Source organism: Oncorhynchus masou, chromosome 15 (genome assembly GCF_036934945.1).
Source record: "Oncorhynchus masou masou isolate Uvic2021 chromosome 15, UVic_Omas_1.1, whole genome shotgun sequence".
Taxonomy (NCBI): Eukaryota; Metazoa; Chordata; class Actinopteri; order Salmoniformes; family Salmonidae; genus Oncorhynchus; species Oncorhynchus masou.
The window spans coordinates 10,858,142-10,870,307 of record NC_088226.1 but is presented as its reverse complement, the minus strand read 5'-3'; positions in this window follow the sequence as shown (position 1 = coordinate 10,870,307).

The window sequence follows — 12,166 nt, the reverse complement described above, 5'->3', positions numbered from 1 at the left end:
CTAATGAAGCCCCAGAGGGACGTGTGGAGTTGTTCTTGGCCCTCGAGGCAGATGAGAATAGGAGGGAGGGGTGTGTGTGTGCGTGCGTGCGTGCGTGTGTGTGTGTGTGTGTGTGTGCGTGCGTGCGTGCGTGTGTGTGTGCCGGCAGCCTGAACAGTCACTGCATATGTCAATCACTGCAAAGCCCTTTGCTAATGTGACCATCCTGGGTATGACCGCACCCCAGTCATCCCTATGTCCCTGTGTCTGGCTGTTCCAGGGGAAGGTGTGTCGGTATCGGCCCTACCTCTCAGTGAGACAGCAGGGTGTCTGATGGGAGCATGACCTGTCCCTGCCTGTTCAGGCTGGCCCACCCTTCTACCCTGGCTGTGTGATTTATGTCTCTGTTCATGCGCTCAGAGGAATAGCAGGGGAATAACAGGCAGGGGAATGGGAGGCCAGGCCAGGCAGCGTGGGAGAGACCCTGGGGAGAGAGACAGCCAGCGCTCTCCCAGCCTCTGGAGCACAGCAGGGCCAACAGGGTGAAGTGGTCTGACTCTTTATACGTGCACCCTCACATAGAACAGTACGGGCACGCACGCACACACAGACACACACACACACAGAGACACACACACACAGCATCACACTGGCTCTTGTATTTGGTGAGACTTTATGTATTACTGTAAATGATGTCTGTTAACATGAATCAGCTAGGAGGACAACCTTGAACCGGGAGAATGGCTTGACATGCTGCAGCTGATACTTCTCCCCATGAAAATACAATGAAAGCAGTGATTCATTCTGTCATTGGGTCCGGTGAAAGCCCGTTTCCGTGTTCTTCTATTTCTTCCAGGCCACGTTTCACAATGCATGATGTTGTATTTATCTGTGGTCCCGAGACGGTTAGTCTTTATACCACGATGGTGCTGTCAGTGTTTTCCTAGTCAGCTGTCCTGACTATTGCACAAGTCAACCGACTTCTCCAGTGGGGAAACCGAAGGTACTTATGAGTATTAGCTAATCTCGTCTCTTAGATACTGAACTGTACAACAATAAAATAGTACGGTTCAATTCCATGTGTACATGTCAGCCACATTCACTGCACCTCTCAAAATCAAATGGAACCATGCCCAGAAAGCTCTTAAAAAGAAATGCTTCTGATTCTTATTTGACTGGACTCGACGTCTAAAACACCACAGCCCCACTCACCTCGTTTTTTATACTTGAATAGGCCATAATTTCTCTCCTCTTACGGACTCAGATGTCATGTTGATGTAGCGTGTGTTATTGTAGCGTGCGTGGACAACTTGGGCGCAGAAAGATGAATGGGTCACGGATGGCCTGACGAAAATGACTTATGGACCATGACATACATGATTAAATATTTCTGTTTCAGCACGACGCTCAACTAGTGTGTGTTCTTTTAAGGTCCAGCCGAACGAGACAGGGGCTTTCAGCAGTGCTGGGGGTGTGACAGACATCATGGCCGATGCTGGTGACTAGATGGCCTTTCTCTGTGGTTCACTCTGAGGTCTAGCAGTCCAATACTCTAGTGAGTCCGACACACACACTCGGCCTGCAGAGTGGTAGACACACACTGGCCCTAAAATCACGTAGGTTTCGTTGTCAGGAACTCCTTCCCCAAGTCATTTGTCATTTGGGGTACTATTGAGTTACGTTGTTGATTAGGCTAAGTTTGCAGAGGTACATAGCTTTACAGACACACTGAACAGCTGCTCTTTGTTGTTGTCAAAAGACCATGGAGTCCTGCTCTTTGTTGTTGTCAAAAGACCACGGAGTCCTGCTCTTTGTTGTTGTCAAAAGACCATGGAGCCCTGCTCTTTGTTGTTGTCAAAAGACCATGGAGTCCTGCTCTTTGTTGTTGTCAAAAGACCATGGAGTCCTGCTCTTTGTTGTTGTCAAAAGACCATGGAGTCCTGCTCTTTGTTGTTGTCAAAAGACCATGGAGTCCTGCTCTTTGTTGTTGTCAAAAGACCATGGAGTCCTGCTCTTTGTTGTTGTCAAAAGACCATGGAGCCCTGCTCTTTGTTGTTGTCAAAAGACCATGGAGTCCTGCTCTTTGTTGTTGTCAAAAGACCATGGAGCCCTGCTCTTTGTTGTTGTCAAAAGACCATGGAGTCCTGCTCTTTGTTGTTGTCAAAAGACCATGGAGCCCTGCTCTTTGTTGTTGTCAAAAGACCATGGAGCCCTGCTCTTTGTTGTTGTCAAAAGACCATGGAGCCCTGCTCTTTGTTGTTGTCAAAAGACCATGGAGCCCTGCTCTTTGTTGTTGTCAAAAGACCATGGAATCCTGCTCTTTGTTGTTGTCAAAAGACCATGGAGTCCTGCTCTTTGTTGTTGTCAAAAGACCATGGAGCCCTGCTCTTTGTTGTTGTCAAAAGACCATGGAGTCCTGCTCTTTGTTGTTGTCAAAAGACCATGGAGCCCTGCTCTTTGTTGTTGTCAAAAGACCATAGAGTCCTGCTCTTTGTTGTTGTCAAAAGACCATGGAGCCCTGCTCTTTGTTGTTGTCAAAAGACCATGGAGTCCTGCTCTTTCAGTGGATCTGTAGTGTCTGAAACTAAACCTTTGGCGAGCAGCTGTGTCGTCTGCTTTCCCTCTGTACATGAAAGTCCAGAGCAGGAAGCAGGGAGCTGCCCACACGCCTTCCAGGCCCCTGATGAGGGTCCCGAACACGCTAGAGGAGATAAGAGTCGTTAGACTGGAGCATCATCCTCTCATCTGACTGGACTAAAGCTTTTATCACACAGGCCTCTGTGAATGGGCCTGCCTGCCTGCATGGCTTCTGTGGGAGTGAAACAATAACACATCTCCCGCCTCGTTCCCCTCTCTGGACCTGGGATGTGTATGAGGGAGAATCTGTTAGAGTGTCTCACAGAGATCAAGTTCCCCAGAGCACTATTTGATGAGGGAGAGGAGGAAAACATGAGAAAAAACCTTGTAGAGGCAACAAAAAAGCTCTTAGGGGCAAGATGGGATACGCACTGTTGATCCATCAAGTAACGGTACATAGTAAAACTACATGTGATATGTTACATTACAAAACCTAACCACAGCCACACTCCCAAATCAATTACGACTTACACAACTTAGAGTAATAACCCATATTTCGCCAGTCTATCCCCCAGCTACCACTAAATGCAGCATTCAGCTTTACTCAACACACAAAACCGCTCTTTATACAGTAAACTGATTCCACTTCCCTCCATTCTCTGCTGCCTGAACTGTGTTGCACCACATCGTTCCTGGAGTTCTCACCACTCAGAGCTTCCACAGGAAGTGATCTCACTAAGCAGATCTATTTCATTCTGGGGTTGAAGAGAAGCTCAAATGTCCTGAGGGATGAGGCCCTTGAACCCTGCCAGCCAGGACTGCCAGCCAGGACTCTGTCTCCTCTCTGCCTGCCTGTACTGCTCTCCCTCAGTCGACTGCATCAGACCAGTTCAGCTCTCTCTCTTAACACTCTTCCTCTCTCTTTCCCCTTTCTCTCTGTCCCCCCCCCCTCCTCACCCCGTCTTCTCTCCTCTCTGCCCAAAATGTTTGTTTTCTTACTGAGAACTTCAACTCTGTGCAGGGTCCCCGTTCTCAAACAGGGAAATGTCTGCTCACTCTCCTAGTAATACTGTATGGTTATAAGAGGTAAATGGTAGGTGAACTCTGAAATGAGTAGGAATTGCTCTTTCACAAGAGGGCTCTGAGTTCCAGGGGAAAAGAGGGGGCTGTGAAGGGTTTGTACCAGTTCCCAGAGTTTACGGCCCCTATTAGACTTAGAAGTGTGTGTATGTGTGTGTGTGTGTGTGTGTGGGAGGGAAGGGGGAGGACAGGGGAACAGAAACACGTATGGTTGCAATTTGCAGATGCTTTTTTTAGTCACTCTTATGTGGGAAGTCAAAGTCATTGAGCCAGGGGCGTCTGTTGGAAGAGAGAGAGGGGGAAGTTTAGATCTCCTGGTGAAATGTTCTCACTTTCAGCGGAGGAGGGGCGGGGGGGGGGGGTCTGCTATGGTTTTGGGGAGGCCATAGGTTTGTTGAAGGTTGGGAGGGAATGCTTATTTACATTAGATTGATTCATTCTGTCAGAGTAAAGAAAGAGCCACACAGAGTTAATCTCCAGGAAACGGAACAGGCAAGCCACACCACATGCAGTGGCTCTGTAATGTGGGAATCCAGACCACATGACGCTGTAAAAGCTGGAGCAAGGCCTGGAACAGAACTACAGATTACAGTTTAACCAGGGGGTAAGAGTTGGAAGTTTGAGAAATTCAGTGTGTGTTTGTGTGTGTGTATACACGTGCAAGTGTGTGTGTGCTTGAGGTAGTACATGCGACCGCATGTGTGTGTACTAATGCGCGCCTGTGTGTGCATGTGCCTGTGTGTATGTGTTGGTGCAGAAATTGAGTCTTGCTCCGTCTCTGGTTCCCAGAGCCCAGGCCAGCTGGATACGGCCTCCTAGCAGCACAGCTGCCCTCCTAACTGATTTGAGCTTGCTGCCACTCTGCAGTGGTCTCCATCATGTTCTAGTACTCAGTCTGAACATCAAGACATTTCGTGCTATTTTCTATTTATATTTACAGTTAAGTCATTTAGTAGACGCTCTTATCCAGAGCAACCTACAGTTAGTGCATTCATCTTAAGATATTTTTACTCAAAGAACATCTATTATAACTATCTTATGTCTGTCTACCAGACAGTGTTGAGTAAATGCTGCCTGGAAGGTTGGATGACCACCATGGGTTAATAAACCGATCAGAGGTCAAGTATAAAACCAGAGTGATGCCGTGAGATGACGTTGGGGCCGATTCAGCTGCATTCTTCAAAAGCCCATCTTTGGCAGATGTGACTGTTGACCAATGACATCGCTGAAATATATCCTGCAAGCGCACAGCCTTTTGAAAGCCAACTGAAATCCAATCTGCAATCCACCATCTGTACAGGACAGGACCATGCTCTAGGTCCATCGAGTCCAGCGTGTGCTGCTGGCCCAGGCCAGAACATGGCAGATGAAACAGAGTATCAAATCAGCATGTTAATTCACAGTAAATCTTCTTAGAGGGAGACTGTTCCTTCATGTCACTCACACGTCCAGGGTCAACGACCTCCAGAGGCCTCAGAGAAACCCGTTAAAAGAGCCAGAACACAGAATGTCACACTAAAGCCTCAAGATGCTACACAGGGAAATTGGATATGCACTCAATGGACTGGAACCGAATGAAAAAAGGGTGGGTGTATTTTTGAGGACATTTTCAGAGGGTTCTTGTTGACTAGGGGCTTTGGGGCTTTGGGTTGGACTAATGGACTGATGTTGGTCAAGCAGGCGTTGTTGTTCAGAGTGGACCTGCTAGGATCTGACCTGCAGGACTGGGCAGCAGCAGGTGGTTGGAGGCTGGAGTTACCTGAGAGATGAAGAGACCTTATGATTTCAAAGTCCAGTGGGATTGAAAATGCACACAATGAGCAGAGATGAATTACTATATGATATTGTATTTGCAGAGCCACCACCTCCAATCTAAAATAATGTAATATTACTTCCTTATCCCTGGAGAGGACGATAGCTTCCTTAACCACAGCTTCCTTAACCACAGCTAATCAGAACTGTGACTGTTCGGGATGCTTACTATGTTTATATGTACATATGATAAGATCCTGATCTATGTAACACCGCGAGAGCCTCTCCATGGCCATGCCCCATAGCTTTCCCATTATACTATATGAGTGAGTGGTGATTTGGTGCAGGGTAAACAGGAGTGGTCAGGTTGGTCTGCATGCCTGCCCTGCCTGGGGTTGACATGGTCCAGTGGTCCTGCTGCCTGTAATGGTGGGAATGCTGAAAGTTTCCATGCAGTCATGGAGCAGAGCTCAGAGGAGCAGGAGGAGCGTCACGTCGGCCTCCTGGAGAACTGTGGGAAAGTGCAGCTCCCGGCCTCCCGCTTCCTCTGCTTATTTGGACCAATCGGTTTATAAATGGACTTTCACAGCCCTTCGAGGCCTGCAGGCCCAGAGCACAGGACCGATCAGCCAGTCAAATCAGCCTCTTTTATATCCCTGGCTATCTCAAGAGGCCAGAGCTCTGAGGGAGAGGTGCTGGGGGCCATGCATTTTTCCATTCAAGATAGACAGAAAAAACACTGGCATGTTTCGGGTCGACATTTAACCCCAAATGTTTACAATAGCAGTTTAGACTGAGAGAAAGTTAGTCTGAAATATTAAGTTCTCTGGGACTGTGTGTGTGTGTGTGTGTATGTGTATGTGTATGTGTATTTGTATATGTGTGTGTGTGTGTGTGTGTGTGTGTGTGTGTGTGTGTGTGTGTGTGTGTGTGTGTGTGTGTGTGTGTGTGTGTGTGTGTGTGTGTGTGTGTGTGTGTGTGTGTGACTGTGTGTGACTGTGTGTGACTGTGTGTGACTGTGTGTGACTGTGTGTATGTGTGTGTTGATTGTCTCCTGTTGATTGTCTCAACGTTCAACGCTTCAGTGTTGAAGCATTCCTGGAGCCACTAGATCACCCGCACAATTCTGGATCATAAGACAAGCCTCCCTATATTCTGTCCCTCACAGTGAAGGCTCGTTGTTATCATGGTGTGTCAGATCAGAGGCCAAATGCCCTGTGTGTGCTGCTGATGGCTGTGTTTCAGATGACTCAGCCACAACAGCACAGCTGCATACATACATCCCTACATCCACACTGGATCCAGATCCCTGGGTCATGGGCCTGAGGTTCTGAGCTGAGCCATGACAGGTGCTGCTTAAGACGGCCCCTCTGAACCCCTCTCCCTGGATTAAAGCTGATCTCCACATGCAGACGCCTGGGTAACAGTACTTTTCTTACCCTGGGTACGATGCACGCTGTTCTACCACAGGCCAAAGACCAATGAAGACTAAAGCCTAGAACATCACAACACTGCTGGACCTCTGAAGGGGATTACTGTAGAGGAGGAAGAGGGGAGAGGACAGAGGGACAGAGAGAGAATGAGAGTGCGAGAGAGAGACGTGAAAAGGCAGGAAATAGTATAGGTCAGGGGAAAGACAAGGAAGAGGATGGAGGAGGAAAGATGGAGAGAGCGAAAGAGACAGAGAGAGAGAGAGAGAGACAGAGAGAGAGAAAGAGAGAGAGAGAGACAGAGAGAGAGAGAGAGAGAGAGAGAGAAGTTCCGAAGTTCCAAATTGAGCAGCTGCTGAAAAATGAGCTCCTGTATATATTGAGATTTAAATGTTTTTTTAGAGTGAAGTACATCAAAAAAATCAAAAGAAAACCGCAAGACTCAATAGAAGACAAAACAAGCAACAAACCAAAAAGACAGGCTTTTGAAAAAGTAACTGTTTTTCATAAAATTGTACAGTTATCTTAGCTAGCTGAATTGCTAGCTGAATTGTTTACTTGTTGCTAAGCAGTTGCTAGGGACTCTCCTGGAAGAAGCTAGCTAGCTATCAAAGAATAACAAAAAGAACAGAAGAAAGGAAGACAAAATAAGGACAGAAGAAAAAGGAAAAGAAAAAGGACAACAAAGTAAAAGGACAGAAGAAAAGGAAGAAAAAGGACCAATCTCATTGGAAACAGTTCTCTAAAGAAACAAGAGACCATAATACAAGAAACATTGCTTCTATTGCAACATTGTAGCAAACATCACCAGCGTTGCTATGGAAATTGTTTACCCACCAGACATCCAAACAGAGAAAGCTAAGAAAAGTTTCAAAGGTTTGTTGATGGGACAGAACCATGAATGCCTGTTTGCAGATCTTACCAGTTACAAAACAAGAGCAAATTTATTTTTTAATACCAATCGAGGGAACATATGGAAAAAGGTTATTTGCAAACATTTTCCTTTCTCAAAAAAGAGGGGCATCAGCCAAGGATGTCAGATCAGCATTTTTGAAGAAGTTGACCAGAGCAACACATATCAAACAGTAAACTTATATAATAATGGAACTGCATTGATACAAGGCAATGATTCAAGCCTCCAGGCTTTTGAGAATAGGTTTGCTGCCCTAAAAGCAGACGCTGAAATCATCTCAGAAACTGAGGGAAAAGTCAAGGAGGGAGATGGAGAAAAGCAGACCCCAATGGTCTCTGTGACCCAGCAGGAAGCCCTCAATGTCCCTCTACCTACCTCACCTGCAGCAGACAGAGTCAAGCACATGTCAATTTCAATAAGAACACCTGCTATGCAACGTTTCCACGACACCCTCTCTCTAGTCGAAGCAGAGGTCATAGAACTCAGAGAGAACAAGCTTCAAGAGGAGGACACTATCCAGAAACTCAAAGAAGAGATGAAATAGTTCAGGGAGGAGAGCAGAGCATCTATTGCTAAATTAGAAAGCAGAATGGACAAGCTGAGTCAGACAAATGAGGCCTCAGAGACCATCTGAGCACAACAAGAAAGGAGCTAGAACAAAAAGAGAGGTACATTGACACCCTCAACCGGCAGCGAGTCATTGTGTCCTCTGTATCTAGAGAACATGTCCACCAGCTTGGCATAACACAATCAGAACCTGAGACCAGCATGGCCTTCACCACACAGCCTGATGACACTGCTCCAGCCCAGGTCAACTTACCAGCATCCCAGTCTGCTCCAGCCCAGGTCAACTTACCAGCATCCCAGTCTGCTCCAGCCCAGGTCAACTTACCAGCATCCCAGTCTGCTCCAGCCCAGGTCAACTTACCAGCATCCCAGTCTGCTCCAGCCCAGGTCAATTTACCAGCCTCCCAATCTGCTCCAGCCCAGGTCAACCTACCAGCCTCCCAATCTGCTCCAGCCCAGGTCAGCCTACCAGCCTCTCAGTCTGCTCCAGCCCAGGTCAACTTACCAGCCTCCCAGTCTGCGCCACCCAGAAAATCACCCACAACTGCAATCCTAATTGATTCAAATGGGAAGTTCTTAGTCCAGGAAAGATTATTCCCTAGGCACAAGGTGTATAAGTTCTGGTGTCCTACAGCTGAGAGTGCAATGCAGCTACTCAGTCAGACCAAGATTGACACCCCTGACAACATCATCATCCACACTGGCACAAACGACCTTCATGCTAAAGGTGAACATGTATCTGGGGCAGTGAGAAGAGTGGCAGAACTGGCACAGGCTATGTTCCCTACAACCAATATAGTTGTGTCCACCCTCCTACCAAGAAAAGACTTCCCAGGAAAGTTGATCGACAAAATAAATCAACAGATCACTGTGGACTGTGCCTCACTGCTCAACGTCAGAACGGCTCACCACCCCACTCTGACATGTCAACACTTATATGATAATGTACATCTTGATCAGGACAGTATCAGAACCTTTGCCAAGGACCTAAAAGATGCAACACTTGGCAGGGACCCACACACCCATCACCCCAGCAACAAAGGTCCCCCGCCCCACCTTCTGAAACAACAGTACCTCAACCATCCCGAGGAGAAAAGAGCCAGACACAGCTTATTACAGCACAGTTATACTAGACCAGGCCCAACACAGCACATATTTACCAGACCAGACCCGCCTCAGGACAGCACGACTAGACCCATCCCATCACAACGCAGCTCTACTAGACCTGGCCCATCACAACATAGCTCTACTAGACCCAGCCCATCACAACAGAGCTCTACTAGACCCAGCCCATCACAACAGAGCTCTACTAGACCCAGCCCATCACAACACAGCTCTACTAGACCCAGCCCATCACAACACAGCTCTACTAGACCCAGCCCATCACAACACAGCTCTACTAGACCCAGGTCATCACAACAGAGCTCTACTAGACCCAGCCCATCACAACACAGCTCTACTAGACCCAGCCCATCACAACACAGCTCTACTAGACCCAGGTCATCACAACACAGCTCTGACCACTACTCCAGGGTCGGACAGAACACTGCCCTTCAGGGAAGTAGACCACATGACGCAGTCCACACCTTGTATCAGTCAGATCATCAGCCTACATATGCTGAGGTAACCTCTGGCAGAAGACCCCTAGAACAATCAGAGATAGGAGAGGTGCGCCAACTACTGCAACTAATATGCAGACTACTGAGCTAGACAGTCCCTTTAATTCACACACAGGCACGCACGCACACACACACACACACACACACACACACACACACACACACACACACACACACACACACACACACACACACACACACACACACACACACACACACTATATATATATATAGTATTATTTTTATTTGGTTTTTTTCGATGTACTTTACTCAAACCAGTGAATATCACTTATTATAAATGAGATCATTAACTATCAGCTCTTGGAATATCCAGGGCCTATACTCTTCACATTTTGGTTATAAAACAACAAATCCAGAATTGCTTAAAAACATCAAGGGACAGGACATCATAATCCTACTGGAAACATGGTGTTGTGGAGACATAGATACTCAGTGTCCCTCAGGCTATAGAGAAAGTTTACTACCGTCAATCAAACATAAACATGTTAAATGGGGCCGAGACTCAGGTGGAATCATCATTTGGCATAAGCGGGACTTAGCGCTGGATGAAATGAAAAAAGGTACCACTCACATTTGGCTAAAACTTAACAAAGGTACAATCTATTGTGACAATGATGTATACATATGTGCAGCTTATGCTCCTCCTTCAGATTCATCATATTATGATGATCAGTTTTTTGACAATCTCCAGACAGAAATCATTACATTTCAGGCACAGGGTAAAGTGCTTCTTTGTGGAGATTTCAATGCAAGAACAGGTTCTGAGCCTGACTACACTGATGCGGGAGGTAACCACCACATATTTGGACACCCGTCCTTATACAGTAGCCCTATTATAAATAATAGAAACAGTCCTGACCAAATACTGAACAAAAATGGAAAGGAGTTAGTACATCTCTGTCGAGCCTTAGGCCTGTACATGCTTAATGGTAGAATCAGAGGGGACTCTTTAGGTCAGTTTACTTACTGCTCAGCTCTTGGGACAAGTGTAGTCGATTATGCCATCCCTGACATTGACCCCTCTTCCATTAGTGCATTCACTGTCAGACCACAGACACCCTTGTCAGATCACAGTCAGATCAACGTGTTTCTGAAGAAATTAACCGGCAATATTCATTCAAAAAAACAGCCCAATAAACTCTACACAACATAAACCAATCATACAGATGGGCTCCAAACAGTGCAGAGAGATTCACTGAAACATTGAACTCAAATGAAATAATGAACTCTATACAGTTTTTCAATAACTCACGGTACCAAAACAATAAAGATGGTGTCAATTCAGCTACTCAAAACATCAACTGCATATTCCAAAAAGCAGCATCGAAAGCAAATTTGAGAAAACCAAAGAAATGCAACATCAGAAGCAAAAATCTAAATGTTTCTGACAAATGGTTTGATAATGAATGTAAAACAATTAGAAAACACTTGAGACAAATGTCAAACAAAAAACATAAGCAGCAAAACAACCCAGAGCTACGATATGAATACTTTGAAACTCTGAAACAGTATAAACAAACACTGAAACGCAAGAAATGTAATTATACCAACAGGACACTTGATGAAATTGAAAACGTAATTGACCAAAATCAGTTCTGGGACATGTGGAACAATTTAAGCACAACAAAACCACAAGAATTAGCAATACAAGATGTAGGAATTTGGAAAACTTATTTTGATAATCTATACAAAAACATCCCACAAAAAGACTTGCAACAGAACCAATTAGAAATTAAAGAAAAATTGAACATCCTTGAATCAGTCATTAAAAACAACCAAAATCCATTAGATTACCCAATAACCCAACAAGAACTAAATGAAAAGCTAAAATCTAATAAATCAAAGAAGGCTTGTGGTCTAGACAACATCAGAAATAAAATGCTGAAAAACAGCACACCTGAGTTGCAAAATGCTGTGCTTAAATTGTTCAACATGGTTTTAACTTCTGGCTGCTTCCCTGATGTCTGGAACCAGGGGCTCATCTCCCATATCCACAAAAGTGGAGACAAATCAGACCCCAATAATTACAGGGGAATTTGCGTAAACAGTAACTTGGGAAAGATCTTCTGTAGCATTTTGAATTCAAGAATTCAAACCTTTCTTCAAGAAAAAAATGTTGTAAATAAATGTCAAATTGACTTTCTCCCTAACCATCGCACTACTGACCATATATACACCTTACACACACTAATTAATAAACACGTCCACCAAAAAAAAGAGGGCAAAAT